Source organism: Phascolarctos cinereus, unplaced genomic scaffold (genome assembly GCF_003287225.1).
Source record: "Phascolarctos cinereus isolate Bilbo 61053 unplaced genomic scaffold, phaCin_HiC Scaffold_1;HRSCAF=81, whole genome shotgun sequence".
NCBI classification, from domain to species: Eukaryota; Metazoa; Chordata; class Mammalia; order Diprotodontia; family Phascolarctidae; genus Phascolarctos; species Phascolarctos cinereus.
In genome coordinates, this window is record NW_027555514.1 from 200,738,186 (window position 1) to 200,756,202 (window position 18,017).

Genomic DNA, 18,017 nt, shown 5'->3' on the forward strand with positions numbered 1-18,017 from the left:
TTACTAGCATTTTATTTAAAAGTTTTGCATCAATATTCATTAAGGAAATTGGCCTATAGCTTTCCTTCTCTGTTTTGGCTCTTCCTGGTTTAGGCATTAGCACTGTATTTGTTTCACTAAAAGAATCTTTTAAATTAAATTGAATTTAAATTAATTTTAAATTAAATTAAATCTTTAAACCTTGGGTAGAATTCACTTGTGAATCCATCTGACCTTGGGAATTTCCTTAGGGAGTTCATTAATGGCTTGTTTGATTTCTTTTTCTAAGATGGGAGTTATTAAAGTATTCTATTTCCACTTGTATTAAACCAGGTAATTTATATTTTTGTAAACATTCATTCATTTCACTTAGCCTGTCAGATTTGTTGGCATGTAATTAAGCTAAATTGTTCCCAATTATTGCTTTAATTTCTTCATTTGGTGATAAATTCACCTTTTTCATTTTTGACACTGGTAAATAAATGGGTTTTCTTCTTTTTTTAATCAAATTAACCAATAGTTTGTCTATTTTATTGGATTTTTTCATAAAATCAGCTTATAGTTGCATATAGTCAATGGTTTTCTTACTTTCAATTTTATTAATCTGTCCTTTCATTTTCAGGATTTCCAATTTGGTGTTTAACTGAAGATTTCAGACATGTTCCTTTTCCAAGTATTTTTCAGTTGCGTGCCTGATTCATTGATCTGCTCTTTTTCTATTTTACTGATATAAGCATTTAGAGACATAAATTTTCCCCTAAGTACTGCTTTGGCTGTATCCCACAAATTTTGTTATGTTGTCTTAATTTTGTCATTCCCTTTAATCAAAATTATTGTTTCTGTAATTTTTTCTTTGACCCATTCATTCCTTAGGATTAGATTATATAATTTTCAACTAATTTTTTTAATCAATGTTATCATGGCCCTTTATGGAATATAATTTTATTGCATTATGGTCTGAAAAGGATGCACTTAATATTTCTGCTTTTCTGCATTTGGTTGTGAAATTTTTATGCCCTAATATATGTTCAATTTTTGTGTAGGTGCCACATACAGCTGAGAAAAAGGTATATTCCTTTCTGTCCCCATTCAGTTCTCTCTAGAGGTCAATCATATTTAACTTTTCTAAAACTCTATTCACCTCCTTAACTTCTTTCTCGTTTATTTTGTGGTTAGATTCATCTAGTTCTGAGAAGAGAAAATTGAGGTCCCCTACTAGTATAGTTTTACTATCTATTTCCTCCAGTAACTCACTTTGATTTCTCTTTTAAAAACTGGATATTACATGATCTGTAAACAAATATGTTTAGTAATAATATTACTTCATTGTCCATAACAAGATGTAGTTTCCTTCCTTATTGCTTTTCTTCTTTTTTCATTCTTTTGATTTTTTTTTGACTGATTCTTGTTGTCTTATGGAGTCATTAGCTTCCACTTGTCCAATGTTCTAATTTTTAAGGATTTTCTTTGGTGAGCTTTTGCTACCTCCCTTTTCATTTGGCCAATTGTACTTTTTAAGGTGCTGTTTTCTTCAAACAATTTTTATACATTTTTTCCTTTTTATTTTTTTTTGCTTCCTTTACTAAGCTGTTGTCTCTTTTTTCACAATTTTCATGCATCATTCTCATTTCTTTTCCTAATTTTTCTTTCCCCTCTCTTATTTGATTTTTAAAATCCTTTTTTAGCTCTTCCAGGAGTTCTTTTGGGTCCTGACACCAATGCATATTTTTCTGAGGCTCTGCATCTAGTTTTTGATATTATTGTCCTCTTCTGAGTTTGTGTTTATATTGGCCCTGTTCATAGTAACTTTCTATGGTCATTTTCTTTTGTTTGTTTGTTTTTTCCTCATTTTTCCAGACTAATTCTTGACTTTTAATTTTATGCTTTGGGCTTTGCTCCTGGAGTGGAGGGTGCACTGTCCTAAGCTTCAAGTTTTTTGTACTGCTATTTTCAGAGCTAGTTGTAGAGGTGTCTAAGTGGTATGACTAAAGGGGAGGTGTGTTTATTGCTCTCCTGGCCTGTGTTCTGGTCTTGAGTGACCACAAGCACTCTTTTCTGCCCTGGACCCACGACCAGGTTCCCTGCTCTCCCACGGCTATATGTTCACTTTCTTAGGAATCTTCCTCATCTTGCAATTGTTATTCAGATCCCTTTTGGGCAACGCAACAATTCTGTACCCAGTGCCAACAAAGTGTCCCCTGTAATCTCCTTCTGACCAAGTGTAGAGCCCCCTTCCTGACTGTAGGTTTATCATCCATATTATGCCCTTTAACTGTGAGTTAAGTGTCTGTCCTGGGTCTCTTTTCAATCTCTCTTTCTCTCTGTGTATACACACACACACACACACACGCGCACACACACACACACACACACACACCACACACACACTCTTTAAAGGTGACCTAATTAAGTCTCTGGGGTTTGGTTATCATCTCTAATTCATCTGATTCCCAGGTCTATATATCCAGCTCTAAGAACTCTCCTGAGCTCCAATATTCTATCAATAACTGTTTATTAGACATTACAAACTGGATGTCCAGGTAGTACTTCAAATTCATGTCCAAAATAGAATACATTTTTTCTACCAAACCCTTCCCTCTATGGAACTCACCTATTTCTGTCACGGGTTTATAACCTCATCATTATTCTCTACTTATTCTCCTTCACCCCACATATCCAATCAATTTCCATTTCATCTTCCAATGCCTTAAAGGGCCTTAGATGTATCAAATACTTGAGGTATATATTTCAAAGACCTTTGTAGAATTTTATATGACATTGTGCTTCAAGAGATTTAAATATGTTTTAACGAAAATCAAAGATAGTCAGTATGATGTAGTACCTAAAGAGCCAGCCTTGGAGCCAGCAGGTTAAAGGTTCAAGTTTCATCACTGACATAGATTGACTGTATGACTCTGGGCAAATCACTTACTCTCTCAGTGCACCAGGCAATTCTATAAGAATCCAAGCAGAAAACCATGCTAAACAGCATTGGTAGAGGGAATTTCCTCAGCTAAGAGTTCCCTATACCAGCGAAATTTCAGGTCTAATGCATACCTAATTCCTTAGCCTTAATAGAAAATACTTTACATGTAAAAATTATTGAAAAAAGAAAAGCTTAATTAAAATTCCACGTTGGGCAATTTAATAAATTGCCTTATGTCTAACATATGTTCATTTGGATTTAGGACTTCTTCAAGATTTGTATTATTAGGTATTATCCATAGGAGAATAATTTGAAAAACACGATCCTGGCATTTATAAACTAATCAAATATATAAAAAAAGTGTAATTCTTGTGTATTTTATATAGTTTTTTTTTCATTTCTATTTCGTATTTAATGCACAGTATAAACCAGGGGTGGTGATCCTGCAGCCTTAAGGCCACATGTGGCCTTTTAGGTCCTCAAGTGCAGCCCTCTGACTGAATCCAAACTTCACAGAACAAATCCCCCATTGGATGGATGGATGGATGGATGGATACACACACACACACACACACACACACACACACACACACACACACAGAGTAACTGACAGGGCCAGGGCCAGGGCCAGGATTCAAACCCAGTTATTCCATTCCATTCACAAAGTGCCTTGTTATGGCAACTACATGGGCCAACTGGATGACTTTCCACATAACGTGATATATGATATGACATAATAGAATAGTGCATTTTTCTATGCAAATATTACCTTATAAAAATAACCATAACAATTTTATCACCAATTGTACATATATTTGCAGAGATATTAAAAGCATATTTTCACAAGTTATATTAAAATAAATTTCAGCTATTAATCACTGCCTAATCTAAGTCTAATATTTTTCCAGAATTATTTAGAAAACACATATTAAGTATTCTCTCATGGTTACACACTATTGTGACATACATACCACACTAGTGCTATCATTAATGATTCCAGGTTTCAGAACAGTTTTGTTCCAAATTATCACTTGCTGGTGGTTTATAACCGTTTGCTTAGAACTTATATGAAAAAAGGTATAAATTTTCCTTCTGAAATCTAGGTTGCAATCTCACTATGCATTATGATTCCTGTGCATCTTTTTGTATTTTTTTGCACAAAGAGAAATTGCCTTTTGCTACATGTTATTTGAGGCCCTAAGCTAACAAACACAAAATTAGAGATTGCTATTCCTTACACTGCATGATTCACCTGGGACTAGACAAAATCTTTCAGTGTCTCTGGCAACTACGTCATATTATTTGCCCACTCCCTCTCCCAAATGTTAGATGTAGTGTACAACTGGTTTTCTTCAAAATCTTAGTAAGAGTTTACATTTTAAAACTTGTACTCTTAAGTGGGATATGTTGATGCTTTTTTCTTCAAAATTTACATTTTAAAACAATTAGAATGGAACAGTTTATTAATAACAATTAAACATTTATTTAATGTTTAAGGCATCGAATGAGATGATATTCTTGTTTTCTGCAAGTTTTTGATCTTATAGGGAAAACATGAAGGATACCTTAAACATATATGTATGTGTTTGCAAGTATATCTGTGACCAGAAGCCATTCTTTGGTAGATAAGTGGTCACAGGATATGAACAGTCCTCAAAAGAAACGCAAACAATTATCCACCTTACAAAAAATACTCCACGGGCAGCTAGGTGGTGCAGTGGATAGAGCACCAGCCTTGGAGTCAGAAGGACCTGAGTTCACATCTGGCCTCAGACACGTAACACTCACTAGCTGTGTTGCTCTGGGCAAGTCACTTAACCCCAATTGCCTCACCAAAACAAAACAAAGCAAAACAAAAAAACATTCCAAATGAATAATGATAAAAGCAATGAAAATCAAAACAACCTTTGGGCATAACCTACACCCAGCAACTTTGCAAAATTTCACAAAAGATAGTAATTCTGGAGAGGTTGTCAGAAGACAGACAAATTAGTACATTGTGGAGCTCTGAATCATTATAATTTTGGAAAGCAATAATAAAATGTCCACACTCTTTGATCTAGAGATTGGACAGCTAGGCTTATACCCCAAAGAAGACTATTAATGAGAACAAAGTCCTCATATATAACAAAATATTTATAGCATCACTATGAGATAGCAAAGAATTGGAAACCAAGTTTTTGCCCATCAAGTGGAAAATGGCCAAATTACGGTATGACTATACTGTAAGAAATGACAAATAGGTTGAAAACCGAGAAACATCAAATTTACATGCAGACTGAAGTAAGCAAAGCCAACAAAACAATAAAGACAACAACTACAACAAATGGAAAACATAACTACAACACAAGGAAAGATGAATGAAAATTTAAAAGAACAAACAGGCATCAGAGGAGAAATTAGAAGACATTCCCATTCTACCCCTTTGAAGAGTTAGGATATTAATGGATTCATTCCATTGTATAGAGTTTCAGATTTTTTCTGATGCCTTGATCTGTTTTTTTCTCTTCCTCTTTTTTCTTTAAAAAATATTGTTATATGAGATGGCTCTCTGGAAGTAGAGGACAGAGGGATACTTGGAGAAATTCTGATGTTACAAAAAAATTACTTGCAAAAATTCATTTAAAAAATTAATTGGAGAATAATGTAATTCCTAAAAAGTTCTTTAGTCACTTAACCTCTATCTGCCTCAGTTTCCTCATCTATAAAATGGGGATCATAACAGCATCTACCTTCCAGGGTGGTTGTGAGGTTCAAATAGGATAATATTTGTAAAGCGCTGTACAACTCTTACAATGCTTGATGATGTCCCCAGCATTTTTTTAGTGATTACCTCATTTCCATTAACCTGGTATAAGCCTCTCATTACTATTCACCTGACCTATGGCTATCTTCTTCTAATGGTTCTACTTTGCTCTCACCCTCAATCTCATACATTCTTGGTAATTTCCTGAAGGATCTTCCTTATGCACAATATTCATAAGATTGCTCTTAAACTACTGAATAATGCTCAAACTCTTTGGCATAGGTCAAAGGTCTGTGACAAGGCCCTCCATAATCAAACACCATACTACCTTTACTTAATCTTCTTTCGTCCCCTTCATGGATTTTAAGCTCCAACCAAACCAGACCAAATTTTCCCATATCTGTGCCTTTGCTTAAATTGTTTCCTATTTTGAGAATGCCCTTCTTCCCAATCAGCAATCCCTCCTGGATTAGGACTTCAGAGTTCATGTTTTGGTATTTCCATTAATTAAACTATCTCTGTTGAATCTGCTTGTACTAATGTGAGCTTGCACCAAAAGATTTTCTCTTCAAATTTATTATGTATTTTATCTCACAAAGGGAGACTATTTCACCCTTTAAAATTAGTGGATATAAAATTTAACACAATGAAGTTTAAATTTGATTGTTGAAAATGTCAGAAGATTTTCTATAAGGGTTCCGAGTTACTTCACTCTTGTAAGAAACTTCCAGCTTTGAACTTACTGATCCTATGAATCTGGCAATAAAGCTCACTGGACTTAGCTAGACTGATCCCAAGGTGACCAACCTAAGTTGTAGCTTGTTGGAACACCTGCCAGAGCTTATCTCTGATAGTATACAGAGGAAAAAAAAAGATGAATAAAATTTATTTCCTAAACAAATTGTTTAAACTATTGTCTTGAGAAGAATTATTCCAGAAGGAATTCTTGAAATACTGGCCGCAATCCTGAAAATACCGTATGGTGGTTCTGTGCTTCCAGAACTGAGTTGAAAAATAAAATAGATGATATAACACATTTAACTCTCAAAGGTTTTTTTAATTTTTAAGTTTATATATAATTGAAGTTCAAATGCAGCAAGCAGCATAACAAAACAATTCATCTATGTCATTAGACTAAGCTGATTGACCTTCATAGTGCAAGTAATGCCCAAATGAAGATTCAACTTGCCTTGGCTCACATATTTAAAGCCGGAAGGGTCATTAAAGGTCGTCTAGTCCAAATGCCTTGTTTCACAGCTAAGGAAAATGAAGCCTAGAGAGGTTAAGGGACTCAATTGTTTTGTTTGTGCATACCATATTAGATAATCACTGGATTTGCATTCATTATCAGTTAGAGCAAATTTGTCATGTTATTCTTGTTTTTATTATGATTTATTTTCATTTTAAAAAGTAAATATATTTACTGGGGAATCCTACTTGAAATTATCCAAAATTCTGGTCAGGTACTTCACCTCCCTAAGGTACCCATGCAAAGCTTTATTCCTATCAAAATAATAGGGGAGAGAGAAACTGGGCTGAGAAAAGGGGTTGGAGGGAGTATAAAGTGGTATCAAAAGAACTAGAGTTGTAGGATCTGAGCTGTTGTTCTGGCTCTGCTATTTATTAAATGTGTAATCTGGAACAAATCATCTCTTTGGACCCTAAGTTTACTTAGCTATAAAATGAGGGATACAGACTAAATGAACACCAAAGCTCCTAAGCTTTTATGAATCTGGTGATTAGTCTCACTGGTCTTAGTTAGATTCATTCTCAGATGACTTACAAATAGACTAGTCCTACATTAGAAGGCTTTCCAGATTTTTGGACTTTTCATAAGCTCACACTTTGTTAATACAGAACTATAGTCACCATGTAGGCATGTGAGACTTTGGGGGGGAGGGGAGGAGCAAGGGGAAGGTCAAACTTTTTCCAAACTAAAAGGCAAAAAACCAAAAAAACAAACAAAAAAAGCTGACCAAAACACCCAAACCTGTAACACACGAGTGTAAATCAATAAGAACTAATGCAAACAAAGAGACAAAAAGTCACTTGTTTAAATTCAACAACTAGATTCTCTGCAAGAAAAAGGTAATTAAAATGCATGCAAATTAGCAAATGATGACGAAAACCCTACAATTAGAGAAGTTTCATTCATGCATCAGTCCAAGGATATCTGACAATCTTCTCCATTAAAACTAATGATGATCTAGTGTGTCATATCAGAATAACACTAAACACAACTTTCTAGTAAACCCTCACAGAAATAAAAGAATAAGAAAAATGTAATGACATTCCCGGGGGCACACCATCTACAAATATTGTATTCAAAATAAAATAAATATGCATATGGAAATTAAATTTAAATATGACTATAAATAAGTCCTAAATTTGATTTAATTTAACAAATTCAATCCAGCAATATTTAGTGAGCACCTACTTTACCCATTGGGCTGTATGAGGTATTCAGGAGGACTAGTACCTCTGGTGTGAGGGCTAAGCCCTTTAAAGAGCTGTTCATTCACCTTTGATGTACACCTGATTCATCCAACTCTCACCTTTGGCTCCAAGAAGCTGTAGCATGTGCAGCAGCCAAACCCAGGTAAAACCATCTCAATAGCCAGGCTAAACCAGGTTGAGGGTAACTGACAGGCCTCGAACCTGTTGGTGAGTTAGCAGGATGTCTACACCAAGCAAGTGAAGATTTTCCCCCGCATAGTAAGTGGATGAGAATAATTTGTTCCAGTAGCCATGAAGGTAACTAAAGCAGATGCTGCTGGAGCACTTAGAGCTTAATCAGACATCAAAGATGCCAAGGTCATCATGACACTGGACTTTGATGTCTCAGGAAGAAAGAACGAGGCTCATGATTTTGTGCAACTCTGCCTCACTTAAATCTAAGTTATATACTTCCGGATGTTACTAATCCTCTTCAAAAACAAAGGACCAAGATGTACAGCAATGACAACAATGATAACTACCACTGCTGCCGCCGCCGCCACCACCACCACCACCACCACCACCACCACCACCACCACTACTACTACTACTACTACTACCACCACCACTACTACTACCACTACCACTACTACTAACTAAAACATCTATCTGAACAAATTATGTATGAAAGGTATCATTCTATCTCTATATAATTAAAATCCTCAGTCATGCTTCTGAGACATGAATGCTAACTCTGAGATTATAGCAAAGATCAATAAGTGATACTGATCTGAAAAGTATATATGCTGTGTGTGTGGAAATGTACACACCAAATCTTGAAACAAACTGGAAAATCTTCTGAACTACATATTAAAGTGGTAATGATAAATATTTGAACCAATCTCAGTTCATGGTTGCCATTTCATTATTATTATTCATTTTCATTTCAAAGTCTTTTCATTAATTACTTTTATTATTTTCAAAAATGAAAGATAATTATGAAAACCCAGGAATAGAAAGAACCAGAGGCAGTCATTTTGGTTAGACTGATTCTGAAAATAATGGAGGTTCTTAAGGTCAAGAATTCCTTTCTAGAGATCAACCCAAATACTTCGCATTGCAAGTTTAAACCTATTCTATATTGCCTAACAGTAGACACTGAGAAAATCTGTACAGTGAATAGCTTCTCTAAGAAATGGAGGACAGTAATCACTATATATAATTTATACATAAACAGATATTCAATTCCTATAAGGCATTTCTTCTTTAATCAGGAATGTATTTTGGGGCAGCTAGGTGGCACAGTAGATAGGGCGCTGGCCCTAAAGTCAGGAGGACCTGAGTTCAAATCCAGCCTCAGACCAAACACCTGACACTTACTAGCTGTGTGACCCTGGACAAGTCACTTAACCCCAATTGCCTAAAAATTAAAAAAAAAAGTCAAGAATGTATTTGGCTCCAAAATGGTAACACTGGAGAGTATTTCAATTGAGAAGTAGTTAGAATACATATATATATATATATATATATATATATATATATATATATATATATATATACACATATGTACTTAACACACATTATAAAAATGCACATATTATATATAATACAAATATATTATAGACAATGTTACATATAAAACATAATATTACATGTATACTATATTATAGATTATATATATATATCTATATTGTATATAGTCTAACTACAATCTAGAATATATAACTTACATACATAAAATATATTCTAAATAATCTAACTACTGCATAATCTATATAGATTATGCTAGTGTGTTCCATGGGGTCACAAAATGTCAGACACAACTGAATGACTGAACCATAAGGTGATACAAAGATAAAACTAAACTGGCCTTAGAGACCTTACATTCTCTTGGAGGAGACAACTTATACACATATGGGTACAATATATAAACAAGGTAACTCTGGGGAAAAATGCTACAAGTTCAGCTGAGGGATCTGAAATTAGGCAAGTGAACTGAGCTTTGAAGGAAACAAGAGACTCTAAGAGGTAGAAGAAAAGAAAGAGTGTATTCCAGATATGGGAGACAGCCTGTATAATGATGACATCAAGACAACCAGCTTGACTAGATGACAGCGTATAGAAAGGGAAGCAACATATACTAAGTCTAAAAAGGTTAGGTTGAAGCCGAACTATGAAGAGTTTTAAATGCCAAACAGAGGAATATGAAATTCATTCTTGAGGACATAAGGAGCCACTGGAGCTTTGTGAGCAGAGGTTAGCTCTCACAGTTAGTCCTGTCTTAGAAATATAATTTTGGCAGCTATGTAAATGGATTGAAGAGGGGAGAGACTATGGAGGCAGAGAGATCAATTAGAAAGATATCACAATATTCCAAGTAAAGGTGATAAGGGACTGAGGTAGGGTGGTGGCCATATAAGTAGATAGAAGGGATTGAACATATGAGAGGTTGTAGAAGTAGAATCAAGGAGAACTGACAAATAACTGTATGAGATAAAAGAAGTAAGTAACACTAAGACCATGAAATCTAGATGACTAGAAAATGGTGCCCTTGAGAGAAATAGTGGAATTCAGAAGAAATGGGTTGTGGAGGGGGAAAAAAGATGATAATTTGTGTTTTGAACACATCAATTTTGAAATGTCAAACAGAAAAACCATTTGGAAATAGATAATGGGCAGTGATGACATTGGATTAGAACTCAGGAGAAAAACTAGGGTTGTAATATGGATCTGGGAGTCATCTGCTTACAGGAAAACAATCGAACTCATGTAAGCTAATGAGGTCATGGAGAACATATAGAGGAAAAAAAAGAGGGCCCAAGACACAGCCTTAACTTACACGTAGAATGAGGAGGCAACATATCAGGGATGACCCAGCAAACAAGACTGAGAAGGAGCACGTATATAGGTAGAAGGAAAACCATTACGAAGAACTATAACAAAAATCCAGAGAGGCTAAAGTATGCAAGAGAAGATAGTCAACAATGATAATTGTTACACAAAGGTAAAGGATGAGGACAGACAAAAGGCCTTTGGATTTAGCGCTAAAATGATCACTGGGATAAGGAGTCAATAAGAATAAATTACTTACATTGTAATACTAGAAGATGATACATGTATCCTCTCTGAACTCTGAGGGAATTTAATTAGAAAAGGCCCAGGAATGGTTCTTACAACTTGATGTTTTGACATCCTGAGACAGAGGTGAAGGACTCAGTGTAGAATGACACATAGATTTTTTTGGACATGGCCAATGTAGAAATTTGTTTTGCCTGTCTATACATTGCTTTTCTTTTGTTCTTGATTGGGTAGGGTGGGGTGGTAGATTAGAGTAGAAGAGAAGGGAGGCAGATGTTTGCTGACCGAAAAAAGATACAATTTTTAAAAATCATTGGTAACTTTGGAGTGAGCAGAATTAAGAGGTCATAAAGTAGAATGTAAAAGTCTGAGAAGGAAGCTAACTCAATAAGCATGATAGCTTTTGCTAAAACTTTGGCTATAAGAGACGTAGAAGATTTTTTTAAGGGTGGGGAAAACCTGGATATGTTTATAGGTTTCAGAGAAAGAACCAATAGATGAGATAGGATGAAAGATTAAAGAAAGAGGCTAGATAAAGGTGGGGGAAGGGCAGTCCGATGGAGAAAATGGAATCAAGAGTATAAGGAGAGGGGCTGGCTGGTTGGCTTTGGCAGTAAGAAGGACCACAGAGACTTTATTAAAAGACTGAGAGAATGGGCCATGATGTCAAGGGTTTTTGAAACAGAGTAGGGGCACTAGAGTCATCTCAGATGAATAAGATTTGATTTTCTCAGTAAAATTAGACCAGGTCTCTTCTCAAGAAGGTGGAGGAATTGTGCCTTATGGGAAGTTTAAGGAAAGAAAACTTGTGGAATAGCTACTGTGAGGATTGGGACAGAATATCATTTTAAGGGTAAGATAAAAGGACTGTTAATGAGGGCCAGGTCAAGGTTATATAAGGTAATCTGACTCCCTCCAGCATTTTTTCAGTAATATATGAGTAATAATTTAGTATTGGAATCTGGCAAGATAAGAATGTTGATTAAGAGAAGGAGTCAAGGAATTCAATGCTAAAATTGAACTGGCTAGCCACAGGTTCAAGATTGGGGAGGGAGGAAAGTAAAGTCAGAGCAAGGTAAAATACAGGGGTAAAAGGAATGAAGGTCATGATAAAGATAAAAAATTAACAGAAATGAGGCATGGGCATAATGACAAACTGAATAATCTGTTATTGGTTTTATTTTGTTTTGTTCTATTTTAATTAGATCTGTGATTTAATCAATATAGTGAACTCAGAATGAACATACTCTATGCAAAAGGTCCTTGAAGATCTAATCTACAATGTAATAGTCTAAAGATATCTGGGGCACTAAGAGGTTAAGCGACTTGCTCATAGTCACAGCCAGTATGTATCATAGCTAGGACTTGATCTCAGGCCTTTCTGACTCCAAGGAAATCATTAGAGATGCCTAGGAAGTAATGGTTGAAAAAATATCTTCAGACCAAATAAAGCCATTTCTTCTTGTCTTTTCTAATAGTTATACAAGTTTTTACTCATTTTTGTTTTCTCCTTAGTATCCATAACAAATTTTCTATCACTTTAGCTCTCTCAAAATAAGGAAATGAACCAATGCTGAAATATGATTTACCCATGATCAAGAAGCAGGTGGAATGAAATAATGGCATTAATATGACTCATGAATAGAATACATTCAAACAACATCACCCAATACCAGGGAGAAAAAAATGCTTACTTCTTCATTTTATCCTGTCTTGGTGACCTCCTTAGATTATATTTCCATTGGGGGGTAGGAATAACCAGATCTATGACTTTATATGTATAGGAAGCTCCCAGTGAGAACTTCTTTACACTGAGACGTCTTATATTGTTGTTATACTTTAAATACAAAATTATAATTTATTATTATGGAATTTTTGTGTTATACTGGGAGAATTCATTGCTCTTCACATACTGCTTTAAGCTTCCTTATGATTATGCTCCTCTTGTTGTAGTTCAGTTGTTTGTTCAGTCGTGTCCAGCTCTTTATGACTCCATTTGGGTTTTTCTTGGCAAAGATACTGGAGTGGTTTGCCACTCCAGTGGCAAAAAATCCCCTTTTTAAAAATTTATTATTAACTTATTTATTTTTAGTTTTCAGCATTCATTTCCACAAGATTCTGAGTTCCAAATTTTCTCCCCATCTCATCCCTCCCCTAACCCCAAAACAGCATGTATTCTGAATACCTTTTCCCCTAATCTGCCCTCCCTTCTATCGCCCCCCTTGCTCTTACCTCCTTATCCTTCTATTTTCCTGTAGGGCAGGATAGATTTCTATACCCCATTGCCTGTATCTATTATTTCCCAGTAGCATGTGAAAGCAATTTTTAACATTTGTTTTTAAAACCTGAGGTTCCAAATTTTCTCCCTTCCTCCTTCCTCACCCACCCTCATTGAGAAGGTAAGCAACTCAATACAGGCTATACATGTGTAATCATGCAAAACACTTCCATAGTAGCCATGTTGTGAAAAACTAACTCTATTTCCCTTCATCCAATCTCACCCTCCATTTATTCTACTCTCTTCTTTGACTCTATCCCTCCTCAAAAGGGTTTGCTTCTGATTACCCCTCCCCCAATATTGCTCTTCACATACTGCTTTAAGCAGCCCCCTCTCTATTACCCCCTTCCCCCCTATTTTCTTGTAGGGTAAGATAGATTTCCATACCCAATTGAGTGTATATGGTATTCCCTCCTTAAGCCAAATCCAATGAAAATAAGATTCACTCATTCCCTCTCACCTTCCCCCACTTTTCCTCCACTGTAAAAGCCTTTTCTTGTCTGTTTTATGTGAGATAATTTACACCAATCTACCTCTCCCTTTCTCCTTCTCCCAGTATAATCCTGTCACCCCTTAATTTTATTCTCCAGATATCACCCTTTCATCTTCAACTCACCCTGTGCCCTCTCTCTCTCTCTCTCTCTCTCTCTCTCTCTCTCTCTCTCTCTCTCTCTCTCTCTCTCTCTCTCTTTATATATATATATATATATATATATATGTACACACACACACACACACACACACACACATATAATTTTTTTTCCCCCTCCAACTACTTTAATACTGACAAAGGTCACATGAGTTACAAATATCTCTGTCTTTTTGTGGGTTCTGCTGCTCTCAAATTTGTTTAGAGCTATTTTTTTACAAGTATTTGGGGGGCTTTGGGGGACAGTCAAGCAAGTCACTGCTTCCACTCTGTCATCTTGGCTCCACTCCCCTGGAACTCAAAATCTTGTGGAAGTGAATGTTGAAAACAATCAATCAATCAATCAATAAATAGATAAATGAAGAAATGAATGAATGAATGAATGAATAAAGAGACAAACAAGCAAATAAATAAATGGTAATAAAGCTCACGAACTGATGCTCAGTGAATCTGAGGACACTTCACAACTCTCTCTAACCTCCCATTCTACCTAAAGAGCAATAGCATTAACAGACCCAAGGATGGGGAAAAGGTTTGTCTTCCTTCTTTCGAGTGCCACAGAGTTCTTTAGGCTTTGAAGCCATGCAGCCATGGCCCTCCACGAGGAAAAGATAGGTGCTGCAAAACTCTGAACTGCCTTTGCTGGGGCAGACAACTCTGTAGCACCAACAGAGCAAGAGCAAAGACAACAACTCTGTAATACAAGCAGAGTCAAGAGGCATACAACCAAGAAAGAGCAGACAAACTCTATAAAGCTTCAAACTACTGGCACCAGGCCAAGTAATTAGGGAGCACAAGGAGAAGGACAGGACTTTGCTTTCATTTGTGTATTGAGGGGTAGGGGGAGAGGAACAGGGCATCGCAACACTCCACCAAGTCTGAGGGAAAGAACACAACATTCACCTGGGGTCCGGTTCTGACTACTCAAAAGTCTGCTGGGTCAGAGACCTAGGCTAGTGAACCATGACTTGCTAAAAAGCTAAGATGCTCTGAGATCCAGACCCTCAGGAAATCACAGTCAGAGGAGATGGAGTCAGAAGGTAAATGATAAGGAAAATAAGAGGGAAGAAGGGGGACAAACAATACAAATTACCAAAAGTTTCAGGAAGAAGAAAACTCAAAGACCTTGAAAATGAACAGGTAAACCAACATGAAAAGATAGCAAATAACAGAAGTAAATAGAGCAGCCACATCTAGTAAAGGAACTAAGGCACCTATGAATAAATAACTAAAACAAAGGAAAATGGTCCAACTACTTGATGAGACAGAAGACCCTAGACAGAAGACAGAAGAGTTAGGGAGAAAATGGAATCAAAACAAACTGTTCCTCATTGGATCAAAAGAGAATTATGAGAGAGAGCAGAATTTATAGTCTGCACAGACAAGATAATGGTCACAATAGAAAAACTGGAATCTGCAATGGTGAGCCGCACCAAAAGAAAAAAGAAAACAGGTTGGGAATGCAAATACACAGAAGTAAAGGAAAATCTAGAAGCAAAAAACAGTAACATAAAAAGAAAATATGCTCATTATACAAGCAAAACACACTGAACTTAAAGACAAGATGTACAGAAAAAAACCTAAGGATTACATCAAGATAAAAGAAGAATAAAATGGGGAGATGGTGAACCTTTAAAAAAAAAAACTACGCTGTTAACATAATAAAGGAAAGACTAGAACTGCTCAGAAATTCTGAGCAGTGAAAGTGAAATTCCAAAGGAAAGCATTCACAGATCACCCCCAGAAAAAAAAAATTAAGGGTGATAAAATTTGACAATTTTAATTCAGAAACAAGTTCTACAAGCCATCAGGAGAAAGACTTGCAAATAAAAAGGACATTAGAATAATACAAGACTATGCTGTACCCACTAGAAAATTTGGGAGAGAATGAAATTATGTAATGAGCTCAGGATCCAGCCCAGATCTAACCTTAGCCATACATGAAAAAAGATTAACATTTAATAATAAAGAGGAGCTTCAATAATTTTGATAAAGGAAACTGAAACTGAAGATTATTTGCTTCTCAAAACCCCAAAAAACAGAAAGGCAGAAAGGCAGGAGGAGTGAATAAATAAAGAAGCCAAGGACAGCAACAGAGTGACAACAGATACATCATCAAGAGAATCCCTTCTAAATGTATACAAGGAGACAGAGGTGAAGGCTGAAATCTAGAAGTAACAATGATGATCCAGGCAGGAGGCATGATGGACAGAACCTAGATATATCGGTAGATAGAAAGCCTTGCCTACAGGTGAATCAGTATTTTTTCTTGGACAATGTGGCAACACCAGAAGGTACATAAAGAGGGGGAGGGAGGATATGCAGGGACTTAAAAAGAAATGTGTGATGAACCCTGGTCAAATAAAGAGGTAGCAGTGAGGTAAAGATGACACCTATGGTCTCAGAAGAGACTACAGAAAAAGAGTAGCTAGGTGCCACAGTAGATAGAGCTCCAGCCTTGGAGTCAATTGAATCTGAGTTCAAATCCGGCCTCAGACACTTGACACTTACTAGCTGTGTGACCCTGGTCAAGTCACTAAACCCGACTACCTCACCAAAAAGGGGGGGAAAAAAGAGACTACAGAGAAATGGTAAAGAATAAGTAGGGGAAAGATCATAAAGAGAGGGGGAAAGGAAGAAAGACTTACTTTGCCTGTAGGGGGGTTTGGGTGGGGGGGTACACTAGGGTTCTACTGATGAATGCTCCTATGTGAACGAAGATAAGGACCACACAATCTGTGTGGCCCGGGAGATCTGGTGTTTGAACCTTCTACTTCTCTTTCAATTGAGAGTAGATGAGTTAGAATGCCTGGGGGCAACTTGCCCCTAGGGGAAAGGGAGAGCATGAAAACAGGGTGGAGATTTTTAGGCAAATAGGGGGAGGTTAAAGGGGAGGAAGGTAAGCAGTGGATAAGTAGAGGGATGAAAAAAGGCGGAGGAGGGGGCCCACACTGGATAGTGTCCTCTAGGACCTGCAATAAGTGGTATTATTTGGAGAGTGAGACACAATGGAAAAGGGGCTTACATGGGGGCAAACCCTGCAGAGCAGTGGCAGAAAATGCCTAGAGGAGAAAACCTAGAATGAATACCTTGGAAGCCTTGATTTCATGAGGAAAACAGATTAAAAAAAAAAAGAGACCAGATAATTATTGGGGTCCTAAATCAGGGTCTAGAGCAGACAGAAAATATAGGTAATGAAGAGAGTGAGAGAACTCCTTTTTAGGAAAAAAGCTTAAAACATTTGAAAAACTAGTGAAGGCGGACTAGTTCAAATGGAGAAGAGGAAGAGCATATCTACTTGACTGAGAGGGGAAAAGAGTGATGGGGAAAAAGAACTAACAAGCAAAACCTCAAAAGGGTAATACAGAAGACTGGGGTGAAGGGAAAAGAGGGCCACCTTAAAAAAAAGATTAAACTAAATTAAATGAAATAACATAATACTATACATTTAGCAGAAAAGTGAAAAGAATCTTAACTTGAAAAACCCAATACTAGAAACTGAAAAAAATATAGAACGAACTCTTATAATTTCAAATGTGAATGGATTAAACAATCAAATAAAAAGTGTAAGAGTGACAGACTGAACAAGAAAATGAAGCTCTAAAATCTATTACTTTCTATTAAAATCTATTACTGAAGTAAAACATTTAATAACATTTTGTAAACAAAGACAGACCTTAAATGAAACAGAAAAGATAGAAAAATTTTTACTGTGTGGCAAGTGAATCCAAAAAATCAGGAGTTGAAATAATGCTGACAAAGCCAAAAATTAATAAATTATTAAACAGATAGATAGATAGATAAATAAATAAGTGAAAGTAAGTATAAAGGGATAAACAAGTACACCATATCCTGCTGAATGGAACCATAGACAAAAAACCAGTATCAGTAATGAATTTATATGTCTCAAATGCCTTGGCATACA

At 36.1% G+C, this 18,017-nt stretch overlaps 1 protein-coding gene across 7 annotated transcripts in view; it reads right to left on the bottom strand.

Moving 5' to 3' along the window:
- The window catches only part of ARID2 (AT-rich interaction domain 2), a 221,431-nt gene that overhangs the window by 111,203 nt on the left and 92,211 nt on the right, over positions 1-18,017 (bottom strand). The gene's annotated exons all lie outside the window — the stretch shown is intronic.